Genomic DNA, 7,997 nt, shown 5'->3' on the forward strand with positions numbered 1-7,997 from the left:
AAAAAAAAAAAAAAAGAGAGAGAAAGAAAGTCAAAATAATTTGTTAACAAATTATTAAGGGCAAATAAAGGCAAATACAAGTTCAATAACTTTTGTAAATAACATTGACATCCTTGTCTGAAAGGAAAAAGTAGAAAAAAGCAAAACCAATGTTCCAGTGCAGAATGGCTCTTGTCCATTATGTGTTATTAAGCTGAAAATGAAGAGAAATACCAAAAGCAAAAGTATAAAATTACAAGCAACCTGCACATGTAGATCCTGACTCTTATGTCACATTTGTTTTTCTCTCATGCCGCTCTGTCAGCACTGGCGTGAAGCAGTATGGCTTCAGATCTCACTCTCTCCCCAGGCATGGGGCCATTATGTGTGTCTTCACAAGATAGCGCACGCTGGTTTCTCTGAATTATGAGATGGGTGAGGACCACAGCACTCAGCCGCTGCAGAAAACTACAGTGTTGGGTGCTTCTCTCAGTGCTTCTGCCTGCTAAATGATCTGTGCTTTCAGTAGCAGCATCACAGCTGTTTTGGGAGCTGATATATCAGGCACAGTAGGTGAAGGGCTGCAGTATGAATATGTAAATTAGATTCCAATGCCTTGGATGCATATGCCCTTGAAAGGGATTGGGAAAAAAAAAAGCAGCAGACATTGAAATCTCATTCAAAATACTTGAAAGTGTTTGGTTTTGTCCCTTCTCCAAAAATAGCAATTACAGACAATGAGACAGAAGCTGTGCTACAGAGATTAAACTCAAACTTTGTTCTGACTCTCTGTGTCAGGACCTTGGAATGGACTCTGTGCAAAAAGTGGAATGTGATCCTGTAATTAAAAGTAGTGTTATAATGTGTCTATACAAGGTATCCAATTAAGTCTGCAGGGGCAGTATTAATCGTAGCATTTCCTTGTCCTCTGCTGACTTTGAAACTGTCCTTGGGGACACAGCACACACACCTGTATATACATTATGACTGTCTCCATTTCATCATTTCTACATCAGCCTATTACTTTTGTTTGGGTTGTAACATGTACTTCAGGAAACTGTCTAGTCATCAGGCAAGAGTAGCAAATTCTAGTGAAAATGTATACCTTCCTCAACTCTCTTCCACAGCAGCAGAGAACTAGGTTTCACTGAGTAATTGGAAATTTCACCTGGACAATATGGACACCATTTGGAACCATGGTGCCAGCAGAATGAAGAACAGAAAGTCGATGCCACAGAGACTCACCGCTTGCTTATGCCTACACTATACTCCCAGCTTGCATGATTCACACAGGCTCAATAATTTTATATGCATTTAAACTACCTTATACCCAAGATAATCAGCCTTCCCAATGTATAGCACAGAGACACTATTCTTCCTCATCCTCTCCCAACCTTGGGGCTGCTGTCACCAGATCTGGCAGGGCCAGCACTGAGTTTGAACAAATATGCTTGATTACAACCATAACCCCTGGCTGATAGAGTGTGGTGTAGAGATACAGGAACTGGGCAAGTGTAGTTTTACCAATAGAATCAAGCAGCTTCAGAAATAGCCATGAAGCGGATGATCTCACATCATGAGTAATCCCCTGTGCTGATAACTGAGAGCTGATTACGTTTGCTAATTGTTCTCAACATCTGAATGTCAGGGTTGGTGCTAGGAAGCATATTGTCTGATCTTCAGAAGTAAAATCTCCATTTTGGCATCATATGAAAGTGGAAGTTGTAACATGCATGGGAGAGTATCTCCTAGTTTAAGCCCCCCCTAACAGTCCTGCAAATGCTTGAGAGATGTCTGTTCATGCAAAAGTGCTTCCTACCTCTTTTTTTTTTTTAACCTAAGATGAATGAGCTTGTTGAATTGCAAGAGGCTGCCTGGAGAATTCACAGGCGCTCCCAAAGACAGCTAACATCAGTGGCTTCTGAGATAGCAGCCACAGTCTTACTCCATCCACTAAGGTCTTTTGTTCAGAAGTGCACAACCTATGATGTCCCCTTCACGGAAGTAGTGTTTAGGAGGCATTAAGCTTTGCAATAGTTGTAAAACAGCCTACTCCCTATCTGTTGGATGCTGCCCAGAAATCATTTCTTTGGCCTATCTTGATTCATACTAGCCAACTGGCTCTCCTCCAGGCATCAGGCTGTGGAGAACGTTAGTAAATAGTCAGCCACACCTGAACTGCTTAGAAGTCTTTGATGGGATCCTGTTCAGTCAGAAGCTTTATTTGTTCCCGCCTGCTTTGTCCCACGCAACATGGTGTGGCAAAGCAATGAGCCAGGATATTTCCTACCTGTCCTGTCTCACCTCATTCCCTCTTCCCACCAACTTCGCCATGACACTTTTCCTTTTCCTGCTTTCCCCATGACATGGTTCCAAGCAGGCAGCATCTCGCCTTTACGCCCTGCTCCTCATCGCTGAGTTCCAACACAGAGGAGATACAGGGCCTGGTGGGAAGCTAGGAACAGGGGAAAAACTGACTGCTGCTAACAGGGAAAAAAGACTGATATCCACGAGTCTGCTGTCATCCTGCTCATTAAGAAAAGTACTTCTTATAGCTTCTCCTTCTCACCAGTGGTCCTGCTCTTCCTTGGATGTCTTGATACTGTAAGCCATTCAGCTTTCATGCAGGTAACATAAAAACTGAGGAGAGTTATTTACAATTATCACAAGGTAAAGGTGGGCTCCCTTGGTGGTAGGACAGACCTGAACTACTACATTTTTAGGAAGCAACAAATTACATGGTTTAATCATGCTGAGTCTTAATTTTCAATAGAAAAAACCAAATCCCTACTTGCAAGGTGAGGCTAAAAGTCTTTAAACAACAATCAAGGTTAAACAGGGACAAAGACAGTCCTAAGGATAATCCCCATTTCTCAGAAAGTGAGTATGAGCACGTGATCTCAACGTGCTGTGCTGTTTGGCAGGACCTTGGACTAGTGGTGCCAAGATGTGACATCTCTGCCCTTTTCCTGGATCCAGTGATAACATTTTAAACTCCAGCAATGATTTATTTCAATGGTAAGTGTTCCAATGGACCAAAGAAGGAAAAGAATGGGAATTCATTACCATAAGGGCAAAAGAAATTCTTATGGTCCTTTAATGTGATCTTGCTACTGATGGACATAAAATGGTTATCAGTGTCCTTAGAACTATTGCTGTGCCACAGCTTGCAGCAAAGACTCAAAATGAAATCTAGTCTTTTCCAAAGTTGACACCCTTTATCTCCACCTTATCTGCTCCCTAAAACTTGTCTTTGTGCATTTTTTTACTGAAACCAAAATAAAAGTCTCTCTTTAAAGGTGTATTTTTTTTCTGAATATTTCATACCTTTTCAAAGAGCTATATTTAATTGCTTAGCAATTTCAGATTTCTCCCTTTCAAAACAGTTAAAAGTAGTTAGCCTTTCTCTGCTGCCAATTCAGTCTTTGTGGACCAGTTTGCCATCACATACCTGGAGTACAGGATCCTGTTTTAGCCCAGCTCGCTGCTTCTGCTCAGTGAGATACCAGCTAGATTTCTCTGAACACAAAAAGAAGAAAACCAGTTCTGCTGACAGTTTTGCTCCTGCTGCTGCCCATCCAGTTTCCAGGTCCTCTTCACCTCTTCTGCAGACTTTGGGATTGGGAGGTGAGGAGGAGAGGCTTAGCACAGGAGTCATCCCTACCGGAAGGCGTGGCGACAGATCAGGCAGAGAGGCAGGGTGCAACAGGCTCCACATCAGTTGCCTTTTTTTGCTCTACCCTTTATTTATTTATTATTTAAGGAGTTTAGAAAGCAAGATGCACATAAACACTATACTGCACTTTTTTTTTTTCATCTCGCTAAATATGTGTGATTCCTAACAAAATAGAGAAGTTGAAACAAGGCTGCTGAATCTTATTGTCAGCACACTTAAGTTTTCTGGGAAAATTTCCCCTCCAGACTTGTACACTGTAAAGCAAATGATGTGTGTGATACAGCCATTTAAGACACTGCAATATCTTTGGACCTCAGCATTTAGAGATGAGACATTTAGCATCAGTGGTGCATTTGCTGATGCATTGTTAGATTCAAAGATGCATTTTCTTATAGTATATTCATGCACTATTACTGTCCATAATAAATGTCTTCAATGAACTTTCTGTCAAATTACGACGAATCTGTCCTGGAAAACTTGCAGCATAAAAAAATTATAGAAGTCTCCCTAGCACACAGTTTAAACATATTACAGCCACACCCACAAGTATTCTCAACAAGTCCAAAAGTGTTCCAGGTTATGTTTGATTAGACTTGCTTTCAGCAAGTTATAAACATTTGAGTCTGAGCTGGTTGTTATTGATGGTGACTTGTTGAAATTTTCCATTCCTATTTTCATACTGGCCTTATATACAAGGAACATTAGCCTAGCCCTCAGGCTGATGCCTACTATAGTTTTAATTTTCTCTGTGTGTGCACATGGTGTGTGTGCATTTTGAGGGGGGAGGAATGAGAGAGACAAAAGAGCTCAAAGAAAATGGCAATGTCATTTCAAGTCAAAGATCAAAGACATCTTGATCCTAAGTGTATATGACAAATAAATCCCACAGTCACTCTGTAGATCCTCAGCAGTACTCTGTGTGGCAGTGACCACTGTGTAATCTAAGGACTATATGAAACAGGTGATGGTTTGATTCAGTTCACCTAACCTCAGACATTTACAATGAGGATGTCTGTATGTCAGCAAGGTGTCTACACTCCCACAATTGTCATCAAGATTTAGGGTATGATTCACGCTCTATGGGTGTCTTCTTTAGAATGAAATGGATAGTCCCCTAGCTGCCACCAACTGTGCTGATCCTGGAGTTTAATGGCAGCCTACCCACCTAGTGCAGGTGTAGATTCCTGTGCTGAGTGCATCATCAGTCAGGAAAGGTGAGTCCTACCTCTGAGTGCTGTGGGAGCTACACACAGCTCAGAATTAAGGTTTGTCATGACCAGACATAGGATGTTTGTCCTGTCTTACCTGTCAGTAGCTTTGCACATCAGGATTGTATAAGAAACCATTAAAAAGATTACTTGTGTTGCAAGGGAGGGAGTGGGCAGACTTCACTGAAAAGATCTGGTTTATACTTTGATATTAATAGCATCTTGCTTGAGCTTGCCTAACCCGACCTGGGTGGGCCTGCTGTACTCAGATCCGCAAGACTGTCTTCCTACCTTGCCCCCCCCAGGACTTGTGTCTGTCCAAGGTGTGGTTCCCTGTGGTACAGATTGGGCCAGCAGAACCAGACATCTGATCCCACATGCATCTCATGACTGTAAATCCTGTCTTCATGTCCAAAATCCCTAATTGGGGGTGGTTAGGGTGAAAGGAGAGCAAAGGACTCGCTCTGCTGTAATGCAAGCCTTTGCCTGCACATTATGATTATGTTTGAACTGCAAACCCTGAATCATTTAGATCTCCCATACTTGACGAGACTGTCTCTTCCTCCATAAAATATAATCTCTTCTGTAATGAACTCAGGATTATGGAGTTTATTGAACATATATATTTCCTACAGTCTCAAGCAACTTATATATTTATTTTTTTAAGGCTGCTGTGAATATCTCTATTTTTAGGTTTTGGGGTATTTTTTTTTAAAAAAAGGAAGACAGCCAAGGGTTAGGATGAGCACAACAGATTCACTTGTTCAAACACACAGTGGTCAAATTTCTCCTTCACCTGAAAGACACATACGGGTTTTTTTGGTTTGTTTTTTTTTTATTCCTGAAGATTTGCACCAATACTCCTCCAATTGCTCCTCCTGGTTGTATAGAAATGGGCGTGGAGTAAAACCCCTGAGTAAATCCTCACAGCTGTTGGCTGCATTTTTAGCTGTATGTTAGCATAAGTAACAAGATCCTAGGAAATGCAAGCCTGCTGTCCTGAGGCAAAATAGAAAGATATTTTCTCCCAGACAACTACTGGAAGAAAGGCAAGTACTCTGCTGGCATCTAGTGCAGAAGTGAGAGTCCAATGGAGAGGCCAATGGACAGGCTTAAACATGCCCAATTTGCTATCACCTGGTACAGTATTTGGAGTGCTGCTGGTAGCAACAGACTTGTCAGAAACTTGAAATCGTTACAAATGTTTTATTTATGTTGTGAAAAACCTGTTTAAAGCACCTACGATGAGTGCTCCACTCACAGCCTAGAAGCTGCAGACAAGGCAAGAGGGGTGGTGAGGCTCCCCTCTTGTGTTGCACCGCTCCTGCCAACGATAGCAGCCTTGTTAAGGGGTTACCACCGCTGAGGGTACCTGGTGAGAAACCAGCAGAGAGGCTCTCTGGGAAGGGTTAGCAGAGAGACATGGTGGGATGGGGTCAGAACAGCGCAGCTCTGCAGGGCCAGCTGTAATGCCAGTGAGTACCCAGCACATGACATGAGAGCAAGAGGCATCCCTTGGGACATGGGTGGCTACAGGAGGGGAGCACAGCTAGTCCCTCTCACACAAATTCACTGAAAAGAGAGAACCTAACTAGTGGGCTTGTAATTTGCAGCTGGGTTTGTGACTTTTGTTTCTGTATGTTATTCCGATTTCTCTCCCTTCATCCAGTGAAAGGCTGTGTACTTAAACTTATCTACAGAGTCGTCCCTTGGGAGTGAGGAAATAAAGTTTAACAAATCAGATTTCATTTTCCATGTTTCTGGCTTCAGTCTCTAGTCAGTGTTTGAATAAGACCCTTGGAAACTGAGCCAGCTCTTGTTATTGCCTGTCAAGGCCTGGCAGGAGGTTTACATGTACAGCTACTTTCACTGTCATCAGTGAAAAACTAGTCTCACACTTACAATTTGTTCTTTGTCATTTACCTAGCATTGTACTCTGGAGTTCATGGCTGCCTTTGCCTGGAGCATTGAAAGAAATCTCCAGGAATTCTCTGATTTAGTTAGTACTGAGCCATATCCCTGCTCTTTCCCATGTTTTCCGCCGTGTCTAAGAAGAAAGGATCCGAAGTTTCTCCTGTGTGGGAGTGACCTTATCTGCTTCATCTGGTGCAGCGCTGGTGTTCCCTGCACTGAGCAAAGCACCCGCTGTTCCTCACAGAGCACCAGAACCCAGGCCAGGGCTACTGCTGCTTCTTTGTTAGTAATCTTTGCATCTCTCTCCATGCTCCCACTCCCCTGTGCTTTTACTTGCTGCTAAAAAATAACAGACTGAATCTGCCATCATCTCTCCCCTTTGGCTATCTCCCCCTTGCATCCGCCCCTTTTCCTGGCTTTCCACTTCCTCTCTGCTCTCTCATCTTCCCATCCTTTGCATTACATCTCCGTAAGTTATTCGAAGCCACCAGTGTCAACTGGCTTCTGGTTGTCCCTTTTAATGTCCTTCCGAGTGTCCCGTCTTCCCTCTGAGTAGGCAAGGATCAGCTCTTGGAGCATACAACTGTTTTTCTCCCCAAAAAGTAGGGCTCTGACCACAGGGACAGAAGGATGATCTGCAAAAAAAAATGTTTTCAGTAGGTATGTTGCTGATTTGCTTGTTGGCATGTAGAACTGGTTGACTCAACAGCTTCTGGGTTTCTCATGACTGGTTTGGATTAATTTTTACCTAAAATAAACTGTGAATGCTTAGTCTCAGATTACCTATTTTTGCTGAAAGAGCTTGTGCGATTTCAGAGGGTGTGTTTTGTGAACTTTATAGAAAAAGGGTGGAGTATAACTTTAATTACTCCAAAGCAATAACTGGAAAACTATTTTAATGATGCAGATGACATGCAAAGAGGCATATTAAAATTACCTAACACTGTCCAGGTGTTTCTAGGTTATTCAGTAGCTCATCACTTTATTAAAAAACACTTTTTGTTGAATTTCAGTACAAGGCACATGATTCCAAATATTACAAATAATAATGAATTAATAGTAAGATATAGGGAAAATAGTAAATTTTGGAGCAATGTCTCAAAAATTGGTACCCAGGATCAGAGGCATCATTGTTGTTGCACTGAACACTATAAATAGAGACATGAGCAAGGCAACAGAATTAAGATCACATGGAAATTACGATTACATGGATAATTGCA

This window comes from Athene noctua, chromosome 2, assembly GCF_965140245.1.
Source record: "Athene noctua chromosome 2, bAthNoc1.hap1.1, whole genome shotgun sequence".
Taxonomy (NCBI): Eukaryota; Metazoa; Chordata; class Aves; order Strigiformes; family Strigidae; genus Athene; species Athene noctua.